Genomic DNA, 13,764 nt, shown 5'->3' on the forward strand with positions numbered 1-13,764 from the left:
ATTTTTAAGAGCAGTTTATATCACTCCTTTGTTGACTTTCAATCTCATTCATAATAAAAGCAGGATTTCTTAGAGTGTCCTTCAAGGTTTTTCATGATCTATTTCATTTAACCTTCTTCTAGATTGTACTTACAGCATTGAATATGATAATGGGATGACTAGTCACTTATACACCTTCTCCTCACTTATTGACATGGTTAGATTCTAAAGACCAGGTCATTATGCAAAATTGGTGTTATGTGAAAATGGAGATGACCACATCAGATCACAAAATGGAGGATGATTATATCATTACATAACTGCCAAATTACACTATTACATAACTGCCTAATTGTATCATTACATAACTGTCTAAATGCATTGTTACATAACTGCCAAACCGCTGAGAATCATGGACCAGCCAATTTGACATATAACATTAACCATCAAAGATAGTGTTAGTCTCACCTTGTACCGTGGTGTTCATTACTGCCTCCTGTATGTTGTTAATGCACAAAATAGTCAAATGGTAGATTTTTTACTACTGTAAATGTGAAATGTCAGATAATGAGATAGTTGATAAGTGAGGAGAAGGTATATGTTATTTGGTTTCATTTCAGAGATACTTGATTAGGTTTTCCCTGAACGAGGGTCTTGTTTTTTCTTTATCTACTATTTTTGACTCCCCACTTCATGTGTCCTTGTCTTATAGCCCTCCTACTGTGAGACCCACCCATTCAGTCTCTGCTCTGCCTGCTTCTCTTTAGGACAGTAGTTCCAGTTTGCCAGCCAGCCTGCTCCTCAAGTTCTGAGAATACACTTTTCTTTCCCATTTTATTAATGCAATTATTAGCCAGTGATTTACCCTTTTGGAATATTGGTTTTTGAAGTGTTTGTTCCTAGATAGACTTCATCTTCCTAACTTAGGACTTGCGTTTCTGGCTACCAGTCAATAAATATTAAAGTAACGCAGACTTGCTTGAATATGAGTATGAACAAAATGTCCTACGAAAATAATTTTGCTGAGTCTCAGAAATCATCCAGCCTCCCTTCAGAGCCCACATTATCATTTTCTCAGATCTTTTCAGTTATCTCTACTGTGAATCATCCGTGGGTATATTTGAGAATTGATTCTTTTTACAAAGACAGACTTCCACGGCTGCTATAGCCTATGGCAGTCTCCATATTCTGATCTCTAAGAGAAAGTGTTTTCTGTACCATGCATTTGGACAAATGGAGTATATACTGTGTTTTCTGATTCATAATTCTTTCACTCATTCTACATTGAATATCTACTAGATGCTATGCACTGAAGCTTCAGAGCTATTTTCAAAGTGTCATATGGCACCTTTGTGCTAATTAGAAAAAAATGCACGGTTTTCTTTGGGAAGACAGAGCTTGGTGTGAGGTTGCTGTTGCATAGCCTGATAGGCAGAGCATGGATATTTTCAGATTCCCACTCACTCTCTTGGCTGGGTACCTTTGGGCAGTGAACAACCTGTACGACAGTATGTGACAACTCTAGAGGTGTAAGGCATTTTCTCTGCCTCAAAGAGCTTCAATATTAATAGGAATTTCCTGAGGAGACGGATTCTGGTTTGGTCATCTATATTCCCTCTTATACCTAAAGAAAGGGCTGAACAGACAGTAAATTCTTAATACTTATAAGAATGAATGTCCAACTCAGTAGAAAGATTTGGATAGAGTGCTCTAGAAACCAACACGTTTATTTTTACTAGCTTTGATCTGGCTGTTGTAAAACTTCTCACTTGGACTGAAAGGGGAAAATTAAAAAAAAAAAATTGAGAGAGTTGAACGAGTATACTTGCTTGATGAATTAAATAGTAAATATGTTGGTGTCAATATTAAAATACTAATATAATTTTATTTGGGGAACTCTGTAACTCTGACTGCTTTCAAAGATATAAATCCCCATACATATCATAATGAAATAGCATTATTTGAAGTGCAGATGATGATAAAGATTCTTTGATTTCAGACATCCACCCAGCCTCTTTTCACCTCTCTCTGTGGAGCAGCAGTTATTCTTATTAGCAGAGATGTTGGAGAATCTATTTGAATTTTACTGGTACCTTTTTAACACTCTGCTCAACCAACCCTGGACAGATCTTTGTCTATCAATTATGCAAAAAGGGATGTCACTTGAAGTAAAGCCATTATCTCAGAACAGAGACAAACCACTTCTAGTCACTGACACCTCTCCTTTAGAAAGACTAAGAACAGGTCTGTGACTAGCTTTATTGCTTGTTTATCATCCTTATATCTACAATGGAAACATACTAGTGACTTTAGCAGAATATTAATGACTTTCTGGTGGACCCAACACCTGTTCACCCCAACTTTAGTAGGCTCGTGGCAGCCATGAGAATACACCTTGCAGGCTTCCAATTGTGGAGCATATTTGAACAATGACCTCACCCAGCTGCTGCATTCTAAAATCTGTTGCTGCATTTATACAGAGGCCATGTTTCCCATGGACTGCTCCCAGCCAATGACTGAACTTGGCAGAGATCCTAAGACAAACCCATTCCTGGAAGACATGGTACTACTCTAATGGACAACTTTGCCTCAAGGATTCTCCAAAGACCTTATCAAACCTTTCTTAGACCACATGACAGTCTAGGATACTTCTATCCAATATTCACTCCCTCTGTCCCTCATGTGGAGTCAGACTTGCATTCTGGTCTGATGACTCTCCTAGCCTTTATTGTATTACATCCAATTTTCTACCACATGGATATTTCCGTAATAAAATTCTTGCAAATTTTGATCCTATCTTTGCATCTGATTTCTTGGACAACCTAGACTAATATAGGACTCCTGCATTGACTGACTCTTAGCAGCACAAACCAGAATTATGCTTGAAAAGAAGGCATAAAACAGCAGCCTTTTTTCTACTTCAGGTGGACTCTTGGGAACACATTGAGTAATAATCTCCATTTTTTTTTTTTTTTTTAGCTTAAACTCATTTCTTCACCTTTTGCCTTTTACCTGTTTCAGTTGTAACCTCTGATTCATAGTCTTAGACTTTTAAAAGTAACATCTGCCCTGCCTGTCTCCTGGACACTGCCCCTGTATCTGATGTCCTAAATGATGTCCTGGATTCACTTCCTTGCGGTGCTTGTTTCTTAATTGCAAGCTGCCATGTGCTCTTAGTCTTTTCTATGCCACTGACTGTACTGAAACCATAGACTGGCCTCAGGGCTCACGGAATCGCTACTCAATGGAAACGTGTTAAAGAAGGAGCTGAAAACTTATTCTTTAATTTTTTAAAAATGGAAACCTTGGCTAAAATCTTTAAATACTACTTTATTAAGTACTTCCCAGGCACTGTGTTAATTGATATATATGCATTATTGCCATTACTCCTCACGGCAACCCTATTCAGCAGGTATGATTATTACTCCATTTTCTAGAGAAGCAGCTTACCAGAGGTCCCACACCAATGAGCAGTGGAGCAGGTGGTGTGACATCAGAGTTTTGCTCTGGCACTTAATCTCTATACTACATTGCCTCACAATTTAAAGCTGTGTGACCTTGAAAAAGTCAATTATGGTCAATTATGGTAAACCTGATAGCGTACATATGTAAATATTTGACATAAATTACTACTCACACTTCACTGCCTCTCATCATGTTTTCATCATTTTACGTAATACATTATCTTATTCAGTCCTCATTACAATTCTACCAGGTAGGTGTCGTCCTTGTATCAGTTATCTATTGCTGTGTAAGAAAACACTATAAAAGTGGTATAAAACAAGTTTATTATTTCTCACAATTTGGTGGATTAGCAATCTGGATGGCAATCTGCTGGCCTAACATGGCATCACTCATGTGGTTGCTGTCATCTGCTGGCTCACCTGGAGGTTCCAGTTCTCCTGTCTGTGGCCCCTCAACCTCTACTGAGATAGACTGGCCTTCATAGCATGGTGGTCTTTGGAGTCCGAGAGAGTGGAGGTAGAAGCTGCTAGGCATAAATTTTACCCCAGACTCAAAAATATTATTCTGTTGCATTCTATTGCCCAAGGTAAATCACAAGGCCAGCTCTGATAAGAGAAGAGGCAGTGTCACATTGTGAAGTGGGCATTGCACTATTTAATTCATTGGGGGTCATTACTATAGTGATCTATTAAATCCTCATTTTAAAGATAAAGAACTAAGCAGAGAAGCCAGAGTTAAAATTCAGATCTACGTGATTGCCTCCTGTGTTCCCTTTCCACTCTGCCATGCCTTCTGTACCTCCTCCACAGTGTTGGTATCAGGATTGGATGAGACATGGTGATGATGGGAAACGCTGTGTAAACTCAACTGGGTCGTTCAAAGTCAGACACCACTCAGGGCTGGGGATTAAGTGAGTTTTTATTCTAAAAGATGTTTATTAAGTGCAAGATTAGTGTTGCAGAACATGTAGTTATAACAGTAAAGTACTAGGATTGGAGCTTGAACACTGGTCCTCTGACACCAAGGAGTCCTGGTGGTGCCTTTGTTAAAGCACTTATCTGCTAACCAAAAGGTTGGCAGTTCAAACTACCAGTTGCTTTGCAGGAGAAAGGTGTGACGGTCTGCTTCCATAAAGATTTACAGCCTTGGAAACCCTATGGGGCAATTCTACTCTGTCCTATAGGGTCACTAGAAATTGGAAACTTCTCGACAGTGGTGGGTTTGGTTTAAGTTTGTCCTCTGACACCAGTGCATTTCTCTTTTTACCATATCAAGGGTTGGTAAATGCAGGCACCTGTGCTGTTACTCCCCTTCCCCATGTCCGTGGCACATAGCACTTATTATGAAAGTTAACGGACTGGGCGAAACATATCTGAGGTCCCTGTACTGGACCATACCTATCTTTTCAGCTAATACAGTAAAAATTACTGGTCATTTTGTTATAGGGTGTCACTGTATGCTGTCTAAGGTGGGTTCCCTAGCGATGTAACACAGGCTACTTTGTAGTCAAATGAACCTCTTCCCCCTACCCACCTTTCTCTCAAAGTAGCTATTTTGTATCTTAGTGAACTTAGTTAAGCAATATAGAAAAACAATTCTGGGCTTATTTACCATACTTAGCAAATCCTTTTCTGATTGCATTTTCTTTTCCTCTGTCTCTGCTTTCTCATTGCTTCCTGCCTTTCATTCTCCTTCATTTTATTCTTTTCCCATCTTTCTCTCTCAAAGGCATAATTAGCACATCTTGCATTTAACAGTGAAATCCTGCAGGGTGCACTGTCATACTGCAAGTAATGACGGCGCCCAAAACGTAGTAAAACTCCCGCTCGGAAGGAGACGTGTAATGCTCCGCAGGCCTGCAACAAATAAATCAGAAGAAACTATTGTTGAGTTTGTTGAATGATCCCTGCAACAAATACCAGTTTTGATCAAAGCAGTTGCTTAATGTTTTTCCTTCCAGCAATGCTGTATTGCGATAATGAATGCAATCATTGGAATGATGCCCATTGTTTTTCATAATGCAAAGTAAAACATTTCCATTGAGTTCCAGGAATCAGTTTGTAGAGAGCTCCTGTCAACTTTAAACAATTCAGGGATGCAGAGATTGTAAATGTATGTAAAAGAAAATTGAAATTATCAGTCAGAAATTTTACCTAGCCAAAATGGATCACATGTGTTATTTGTGATAAACCAGATGAAGCTAATTAGTAACCTAAAAAAAGTAAGTCATAAATCCATTTTTAACTCTGTGATTTTTTTGTCTGCATGAACACGGCCATTTACTTTCCCTACCACTAGTTTAAAATTGTAAGAATGGAAGTATATTCCACAGATTGCCTTATCCAGTTCCCTGTCTCTAGAACTCAGAGTTCTGTATCCATAATCATTTAGTAAGCTTGTATTAGTTATCAGACACTGTGGCAGTTACCGCACCTATTATTATGGGCTATATTATATTGGTAGAATAAAAATAGAATACGGTAATGTTATTATGAGCTATGCCATGTAGATCAGATGGGTATTCTACTTTTAAACATTTTTAGGAAAAAAAATTTCATGACCTCTTCACATTATCTGAGTGTTCAAATCAAACAGCTCTACTTCACTGATGTTTCTATGCAACTTTAATTATTATGAAGGAATGAGAAAGGGGGAAAAAGCCTTCACTCCAAAGAAATTAATAGCTATTTCCCTCCACAACCAAGGAAAAGAGTCTGTTGAACTAATGAAAAGAATCAAAATGCATTTGTTTCACAGTTGCTTGGAATGAATTCTATTTGGTATAAATTCAATTAGTCATTTATGTGGGGGAAATACATTGCCATCTGTGGCAGTAGAATTGGATCTGTTGGTTGAATCTGCTACTGGGAGTATACTTATACTTAAAATACATCTGTAATTATTTTTAGAGTTTCAACTCAGGTAGGTTTTAACATGTAACCATTAGTTACAATATAGTCATATAGTTATTGGGTTTTTTTTTTTTCTTCCCCCCACAAGTATCTTAGTATTTTGAACTCACAAGAATAAATAAATGATGTGTATTTTTTTAATTAACTTTTATTGAGCTTCAAGTGAACGTTTACAAATCAAGTCAAACTGTCACATATAAGTTTATATACACCTTACTCTGTACTCCCACTTGCTCTCCCCCTAATGAGTCAGCCCTTCCAGTCTCTCCTTTTGTGACAATTTTCTCAGCTTCCAACTCTCTCTATCCTCCCATCCCCCCTCCAGACAGGAGATGCCAACACAGTCTCAAATGTCCACCGGATACAAATAGCTCACTCTTCATTAGCACCTCTCTCCTACCCACTGTCCAGTCCCTTTCCTGTCTGATGAGTTGTCTTCGGGAATGGTTCCTGTCCTGTGCCAACAGAAGGTCTGGGGAGCATGGCCCCCGGGATTCCTCTAGTCTCAGTCAGACCATTAAGTATGGTCTTTTTATGAGAATTTGGGGTCTGCATCCCACTGATCTCCTGCTCCCTCAGGGGTTCTCTGTTGTGCTCCCTGTGAGGGCAGTCATCGGTTGTGGCCGGGCACCAACTAGTTCTTCTGGTCTCAGGATGATGTAGGTCTCTGGTTCATGTGGCCCTTTCTGTCTCTTGGGCTCTTAGTTATCGTGTGACCTTGGTGTTCTTCATTCTCCTTTGATCCAGGTGGGTTGAGACCAATTGATGCATCTTAGATGGCTGCTTGTTAGCATTTAAGACCCCAGATGCCACATTTCAAAGTGGGATGCAGAATGTTTTCATAATAGAATTATTTTGCCAATTGACTTAGAAGTCCCCTTAAACCATGGTCCCCAAATCCCCACCCTTGCTCTGCTGACCTTTGAAGCATTCAGTTTATCCCAGAAACTTCTTTGCTTTTGGTCCAGTCCATTTGAGCTGACCTTCCATGTATTGAGTATTGTCCTTCCCTTCACCTAAAGTAGTTCTTATCCAATAACTAATCAGTAAAAAACCCTCTCCCACCCTCCCTCCCTCCCCCCCTCATAAGCACAAAAGTATGTGTTCTTCTCAGTTTATACTATTTCTCAAGACCTTATAATAGTGGTCTTATACAATAATAACTGGTGTGTATTTTAACTGGAGTCCCCAGGTGGCACAAATGGTTAATGAACTCAGCTGCTAACTGAAAAGTTGGAAATTCGACTCTATCAAGAGGTGCCTCAGAAGAAAGGCCTGGTGGTCTCCTTCTGAAAAACCAGCCATTGAGTATCCTGTGGAGCACAGTTCTGCTCTGACACCCAGGGGGTCACCATGATTCAAGTTGACTCAATAGCAGCTGGTTATTTTATCTAGTCTGATAATCACATGCACGAAACTGTATGGGGGGCTGCAAGCAATAAGTCCCATGTGGATTTCAAAGTGAAACATGTACAAGTGGGAAAAAAAAAAAAAGGTGGGAACCCAATTGTCCAGCACCTGTAATAGTCAGAGAATGCTGCCCATTGGTCATTCCTCTCCCAGGACAGCTGGTCAGAGAGAATGGAGACTATCACCAGATTCACATTATAAACATGTCAGAACAACTGAAAAGATGCTTTAAAGAAATGTATCTCTATGAAGTTTTCAGCCAGTGTAATGCACAATGGCGAACACAAAAGATTACTAAGCGAGGAATCAGATGGACATAGGAAGGTGAATCATAGTTATTTTTGTCTTACATGGATAATACAAGTCACCCCAAATCCTGTAGCTGTATCATCTTGAGGGTCTCCTGAGTCCCAGTAGGGCCTGCCCAGCAGTCTTCTCTTTTCTCTCTTTTCTGCCTCCCCATCACTAATGAGCTCCACCAATCAGGATACTTGTCTTCTCAAAGAATGACTGACCATGCTGCAATTGTGCACGACGTTCACTGCTACCACAGATGCCTCTCATCACCTCCACGGATACAACTATTCAAATACATTGATGTTCCCTTTATTTTTGGCACAAACGACAAACTTACCCACCATTGAGAGGTGGTATAAAAATAAATTCAAACAAATACTTGTGGTCTGATGCACATAACCCTATGACCTTAAAAAATTAACACATCTTTATGATGTTGAGAACTGGTAAGCTTTTTTCACTTTTATTTTTTCTTCTGTAGCATCTGTTGGCCTGTGCTTGGCACCCTTTTGTAGTGCACCTGTGTAGGAAACAGCAGATTCAATAGAAAGGGGGAAAGGTGGACAGGGAAGAAGTGGGAAAGGCATTTATTTAAAATGTTATTAAGTTACAAATGCCAACATTTCAGTTTTTTTTAGTATAAAAATTAAGTATCACTGATGCATGTGTGAATGTGTCTGCCTATATGGCCTTTGATTCACTTGCTCTTCTAATTATGCAAACACAAAATTATTTTTCTAAAGGCATGGCTGATGTTTCACGTGCAGGCTTAGTTTTGAATGCGTTGCTATGTCCTTCTTCCTTGTTGCTGTCGGAGGTGAAGGCCCATTCTTCTGGAAGAATAACTCCTCAGAGAGCAGCCCCAGTCTCTGTTCTGTGTTCTCTCTGCAACTTTTGGGCCCTCTCAAATTGCTGCCTCTTTTCCAGCTTTGTGTGGGGATCAGCGCATCTCCTGTGAGTGCTGTGGAACTACGGTAGATAATAAACCAGATAGGTGTCCTTTCCAGGGTCATCTCTTGGCCAGTAAGTTGGTCTGATTGCCTTGGGTGCTGCATGTTGGGAGTCCTTGAATTGCTTAGCAGCACCTCAAGGACTCAGAAGAGGCAGTGGTGGGAGAGGAAGAAGTAGGAGATTAATCTAGCTCTTAGACTGCCATTTTCCTTTTTTCCAGACCCTTCCCCTTGATTTTTGCCTTGGACGATAATTGGGAATGGATTTAATCTGTATGAGAATGTTGAACAAGGGGCAGAGGAAGGTGTAGAGGTAAAGAACATGATTGCTTCTACAGATGGTGAGTGAACATGCACATGATCGGAGGCAGTCAGACTGGAGTTTAAATCATAGCTCCGCTTTTCTTTGCATCCATGGACTAACTTTACCTTTTATTGTTTTCAGTGCCGGGAACTCTTTCTCATTAGTCTCCTAGATGGTAGTTACTTATTCTGTGAGTCTCAGCTCAAATACCGCCTCTTCTAAGATACCTTCCCTGAGCTCTTAGCCTGAGTTAAATCTTCCTCCTTCCATTACAGGTCTCCATAGCACCCTTTAGTAACAGCCATCACACTTACCTTTCTTCTCCAGTAGACTATCCATGGGGACAAGGATGTTGCTCTTCTTTTTCACCACTGTGTCTTCAGTACCTTGCAGAGTGTCTTGTATCTGATAAGTTCTGAAAGTGTAGTTTTCTCAATGACAACACTTAAATTACTCTTATAAAACTTCAGTTGCTTCATTTGTGAAATGAACATCATAATGCCAATCCTGAGAGATTTAATGGCATAACATACATAAGGTACCTAGCACAGTGCTTGGCAGGTGGGAAAGTCCTTTTAAAAGTTACTGCACCTCAATGATTCTAAGATGCACTCCCCTACTCCAATTTTAATATCTCTGAGTTGGAATACATCTTTTAATTGAGGAGAATGCCATAGATTAATAATATTTTTTATTTCTTTGTTAGTGGTATGTAAAAAAATGGTACATCTTACCTTTTATGAAATATTGTGGGTCCTTCTCCCCACTGAGAATATTTATAATCTTGGCACCCCAAAATTATTTTTTTTATATAGGAGCAGGCAGCTTCTGTGATTTTTTAACATGGAATAGAATAACCATAAAATAAAAGGGAGCCTAAACAATCATGTGTATGTATATAGGGTCACTATGGGTCGGAATCGACATGACTGCAAGTGGTTTGATTTTTTTTTTTTTTATTTTATAGCAGGCATATTACAATATGGCATCTTTAAGGGAACTGGGCCACAAAGAGGTTAAATAACTCGTCAAAGTTCACACAGTGAGTTGTAGAGCTAGAATTTAGTCTCAGAGTCAAATCATCGTTTCCTAAGGAATGACTTTATAAGTCTGAAGCCAATAAAGCAGAGAAAGTCAATTGGTGTAAACACACAAACATTTAAAACCTATGCTCATCAGAAAATTAGACACAAAATGAGAATATCAACAAACTGCTGAAAAAATGTTACCACTGTTTGATATATTTTGTACATGAGTGAAGTACATTTTATTATTTTATTTGTATTGAAAGGAGGAGTCTAAATTCTAATTTCTTGCATACCTAGAAAATAAAACACTGAACCTCAAGTGATTCATTAGAGTTTATATAATATATAAAAGGAATTATATCCTGCTTGTTCCAGAAATTATTTACGGTTGTTTATAAATATACATAAAATACAGAAAGCTAGCATATTAAAATTCGAAGAGACTAAAGATAATAAAGGAAGGTAGAAATTAAACCAAAAAAAAATGTGGAGCATAAAATATTATATCTCTGTAAATGGGCTAAGAATTACACCTCAAAATATTTATGTTCATACAACAGTGACTTTCAACATGCTGGTTCCTACACAGTCTCTGTTTATAGCTAATAGCATTTCAACAGAACACAATTGAGTAAATACACTCCTATATAAGAATAAAAATATTAGTATGAATATTCAGCTAGACACAAGGTAAATGTACACAAGTTGGTAATTACAAATAATTCGACTAATTACAGAATATAATGGATGGAAAAATAACTCCTTAAGTCATAACTGCAGTAAAGAACGTACAAATCTAAGGATAATCTTAACCCAAAATACATGGCCTCCGTATCAAAAAAACCTATAAACTTTCTGAGAGACATTTAAAAAAGATTATGAAAAGTCATCCTAAATTAACCAATGAAAAAATTGAATAAGATGAAGTATAACATGCCAATAAATGTATCTTCTTTGATTCTCATCAACATTTCTGTAGTTTTTTTTTTTTTGAAACTTGATTTAGTGATTCTAAAGTTAAAGAATACATACAAAATCACTACCTGGGAGAAGATTTTATCAGCCTAAAGCCAATAAAGCAGTGCAAATCAATAAAAACACATAAATATTTAACACACATATAAATAAACTTATAATCAAAATGGAATATAAACAAACTGGAGAAAATATGCCACAAGTATGACTGTGATAAATTGTAAAAATGGGTATTGAAGGACAGGGAAGCTGGATCATTTATCCACCAATTCCAGTGGTGATTGGTTGAAGGCTGCCCTTGCAATTGTTGAATCCAAGGCACTTTGAGTGGCCCTGCGAGCTCCCATGAAGCTGGAGAAATCTTTCAGGCACAAAAGCAGGGAGATGCACATGATTGAGGTGGGATGCTTTCAGCTTGTATGGAACTGTCCACTGAGACAGTTCAAATCCACCAGCCGCTCCTTGGAAACCCTATGGGGCAGTTCTGCTCTGTCCTATAGGGTCGCTATGAATTGGAACTGACCTGATGGCACCTAACAACAATGCAAAAATAGTAGTAATAATAATACTGAAGGAATAGCTGCTGTAATTATTGTTGTCATTACTTTTGTTTGGTTGAGGGGCAGGAGTTGGCAAACTATGACCCAATGTCTTTTTTCTGCGAATAAAGTTTTATTGGAAACATAGCCACAACCATTCATTTACATGTGGTCTATGGCCACTTTTGTGTTACAACCTTAGACTTGAGGGTTGCAACAGAGATTGAATGGCCCACAAAGTCTAAAATATTTATTATCTGGTCTTTACAGAAAAAGTTGGCCCATCTCTGCTTTCAAACTGAGCTGATAGGGTATTCTGAACACAATTTGACTAAGGCTATTCGGAGGTATTTAAGGGGAAAGAAAACTTAAAAAAAAAAAAAAAGTCTGTTGATGTTGAGTCGATTGTAACTTATAGCGACCCTGTAGGGCAGAGTAGAACTGTCCCATAGGATTTCCAAGGCGGTAATCTTTATGGAAGCAGATTGCCACATCCTTGTACTGTGGAGTAGCTGGTGGGTTCAAATTGCTGACCTTTCGGTTAGCAGTTGAGTGCTTAACTACTGCAACATCAGGGCTCCTGGAAAGAAAAGTTACAGGCCAGCATGTCACTGTATCTATATAATGCATATTAAGGCATAAATTTCAGAAACACATAGGTCGATATATAAACTACTCATAATATCTTTTCAGGTAATAAACACATTTGACTTTACATCCTATATTTGCCTGCTAACCTTTCGCAGCACAGGCCAGGCACAGCTGAGGCATCCACCACTCCTCTTAAAACAGTTCAGTGTTTGAGTTTCAAATCAATACCATCTTCAGGTTATATGAACACAATGAAGTGGCCCGCTAGCAAATTGCTACTGAAAATTGAGCTTGAAAAGTTTGAGTTAAATGCCTTCATTAAGGATAGTGAACCCCTAAATACTCAATAAAAGAAGCTAGGACTCCTTTGAGAAATGAGTAATTTCAAGACTGGGGGCAGAGAAAGCACAAGGTGAGTCTAGGGATTTTTTTGACACTTCAAAGTAAGGACGTGTTCAAAAACTATTGCAAACATGTCAAGTGGACACAGGAAGTGAACTAAGAGAGTATTTCACTGGCTGAATTTGGTATAATTTGAGCATAAAAAATAATTGTAATGGATTATAATACAATGAGTAAAACAGGCATTCATAAGTCCATAATGATACCAAAAATACGTGTGTGTGCATTTGAAATATTCTTCTTTACAGAAGAATGCCAGCTGTGTGGAAGAGATGGTAGTATTATAATATAACCATATTGCTACCGCCAATACCCAATACAATAATTAATTCAGGCAAGGATCATTCATGGATGTAAAAACTCCTTGGTGAAAGATTGTTGAGGAACGGAATATTTGCACAGTCTCAAAATATCCTACTAAATGGCAGGAAAAAAGGTATTTTTATAAAGAAAAGATCTGGCAGGTACCACCGTAATCAAGTAGTCAAGTTCAGCCCCCTATTAACAGGACAAATTGACATTATGTGTCTTCTGTGATTCAGGGAGAATTATACGACATCATCTATGCAGTGTTCTTGCCAAAAATGTTTAAACTGGATTTCATCATGAAGAAACAATCAGACAAATCCAGAATGTGGGACAGTCTAAAAGTCAACTGACAGACTATTAAAATGTCAATATCATGAAGGATAGTTGTACATTAAAGGAAATTTTTCTGGTTTAAGGGAGACTAGAGAGATTTTTTTTTTTTTTTTAGAGAGATATATTAAGCCAGTGCAATCTGTGTACGTTGACTGGATTATGGATTGTGTTAAAAAAAAAAAAAAAAAGGTATAAAGGACTTCGGGGAGAAATTTGAATATGGATTGTATATTTGATTATATCATTGAATCCATGTTAAATTTCTTGATT

The 13,764-nt window shown here is 38.2% G+C and overlaps 1 pseudogene; it reads right to left on the bottom strand.

Annotated features, from left to right (window-relative positions):
- LOC126063151 (uncharacterized protein C12orf29 homolog) overlaps positions 1 to 13,764 on the bottom strand; it is a 40,190-nt pseudogene that overhangs the window by 5,490 nt on the left and 20,936 nt on the right.

This window comes from Elephas maximus, chromosome 19 (genome assembly GCF_024166365.1).
Source record: "Elephas maximus indicus isolate mEleMax1 chromosome 19, mEleMax1 primary haplotype, whole genome shotgun sequence".
Classification (NCBI taxonomy): domain Eukaryota; kingdom Metazoa; phylum Chordata; class Mammalia; order Proboscidea; family Elephantidae; genus Elephas; species Elephas maximus.